Raw genomic sequence first — 2,500 nt, 5'->3', positions numbered from 1 at the left:
AAGTGAATATTTCTCACGGATAGACCCCGTGATACGCTAGAAATTGGCGGGGATGTCTCTCTTGTGGCTCACGGGGCTGTTAGGGTGGCACAGAAATCCCTCGGAATGGGAAAACGGGTCATTTTCGTGTCGCCACATTGCATGCGAACCGCATGCAACTTCCAGAGGCATTTGCAGCAGAAATGCATGTGCAGTCAAAAAAAAATTGATATTTTTCACGGATAGACCCCGTGAAACGCTAGAAATTGGCGGGGATGTGTCTCTTGTGGCTCACGGGGCTGTTCGGGTCGCACAGAAATCCCTGGGAATGGGAAAACGGGTCATTTTCGTGTTGCCACATTGCGTACGAACCGCATGAAACTTCCAGAGGCATTTGCAGCAGGAATGCATGTGCACTCAAAAACTTCTATATGTTTCACGGATAGACCCCGTGAAACGCTAGAAATTGGCGGGGATGTGTCTCTTGTGGCTCACGGGGCTGTTAGGGTGGCACAGAACTCCCTCGGAATGGGAAAAGGGGTCATTTTCGTGTTGCCACATTGCATAGGAACGCCATGAAACTTCCAGAGGCATTTGCAGCAGAAAGGCACGTGCACTCAAAAATTTTAATATTTTTCACGCATAGACCCCGTCAAACGCTAGAAGTTGGCGGGGATGTCTCTCTTGTGGCTCACGGGGCTGTTAGGGTCGCACAGAAATGCCTCGGAATGGGAAAACGGGTCATTTTTGTGTGGCCACATTGCATAGGAACGGCATGAAACTTCCAGAGGCATTTGCAGCAGGAATGCATGTGCACTCAAAAACGTCTATATTTTTCACGGATAGACCCCGTGAAACGCTATAAATTGGCGGGGATGTCTCTCTTGTGGCTCACGGGCGCTGTTAGTTAGGGTCGCACAGAAATCCCTCGGAATGGGAAAAGGGGTCATTTTCGTGTTGCCACATTGCGTACGAACGGCATGAAACTTCCAGAGGCATCTGCAGCAGAAATGCATGTGCACTCAAAAACGTCTATATTTTTCACGGATAGACCCCGTGAAACGCTAGAAATTGGCGGGGATGTGTCTCTTGTGGCTCACGGGGCTGTTAGGGTCGCACAGAAATCCCTCGGAATGGGAAAACGGGTCATTTTCGTGTTGCCACAATTGGCATACGAACGGCATGAAACTTCCAGAGGCATTTGCAGCAGAAATGCATGTGCACTCAAAAACGTGAATATTTTTTCACGGATAGACCCCGTCAAACGCTCGAATTTGGCGGGGATGTTTCTCTTGTGGGTCACGGGGCTGTTCGGCTCGCACAGAACTCCCTTGGTCCACCTGATTCGTGCATACAGGCAGCAACTAAAACTCTGTAAACCTGCTGTGAGGACATCTAAACAGTGGACCAGTGAGGCTGTGGAAGATTTGCGGGCGTGCTTAGACTGTACTGACTGGGATATGTTCACGACTGCTACCAATAGTCTGGATGAACTCACAGAGGCTGTGTACATCAGCTTCTGTGAGGACTGCTGTATCCCAACACGTACCAGGGTGAACTTTAACAACAACAAGCCCTGGTTCTCAGCAAAGCTCAAAAGGTTGAGGTTGGAGAAGGAGGAAGCGTTTAGGAGTGGGGATAGAGACAGATTCAAGGAGTCGAAGAACAGGTTTAGCAAAGCGGTGAGAGAGGCTAAACGACTGTACTCAGAGACACTAAAACACCAGTTCTCTACTAACGACGCTGCTTCTGTCTGCCAAAGGGCTCAGGCACATCACCAACTACAAACCCAGAGCGCCCCACACCACTAACGACTCCCGCCTAGCCAACGACCTGAACGAGTTCTACCGTAGATTTGAAAGACAATTGGACTGTCCTGAACCACCCCTTCCCACCCAAGAGGCCCCATCCCCCACCCATACTACAGAAACGACTCTCTCCTTTCAGGAGGGAGAAGTTAATGGGCTTTTCAAGAGGCAGAATCCACGCAAAGCAGCCGGGCCGGACTCTGTCTCTCCAGCCACCCTCAGGCACTGCGCTGACCAGCTGTCTCCGGTGTTCACCAACATCTTTAACACCTCCCTGGAGACATGCCATGTACCAGCCTGTCTCAAGTCCTCCACCATCATCGCTGTGCCCAAAAAGCTAAGGCCAACAGGACTAAATGATTACAGACCGGTCGCCCTTACATCTGTGGTAATGAAGTCTTTTGAGCGCCTGCTCCTGGCACACCTCAAAGCCATCACAGACCCTCTCCTGGACCCCCTTCAGTTTGCCTACAGAGCCAACAGGTCTGTGGACGACGCAGTTAACATGGCCCTCCACTTCACCCTACAGCATGTGGACGCCCCAGCATCCTACGCCAGGATCCTGTTTGTGGACTTCAGCTCTGCCTTCAACACCATCATCCCTGCCCTGCTTCAGGACAAGCTCTTCCAGCTGAACGTGCCCTACTCCACCTGCAGGTGGATCACAGACTTCCTCTCTGACAGGAAGCAGTGCGTTAAGCCGGGAACAGAAG

This window comes from Petromyzon marinus, unplaced genomic scaffold, assembly GCF_048934315.1.
Source record: "Petromyzon marinus isolate PM22_M1 ecotype Great Lakes invasive population unplaced genomic scaffold, UKy_Petmar_22M1.pri1.0 PM_G_Scaffold_6, whole genome shotgun sequence".
Taxonomy (NCBI): Eukaryota; Metazoa; Chordata; class Hyperoartia; order Petromyzontiformes; family Petromyzontidae; genus Petromyzon; species Petromyzon marinus.
This window is presented reverse-complemented; position numbering follows the sequence as displayed.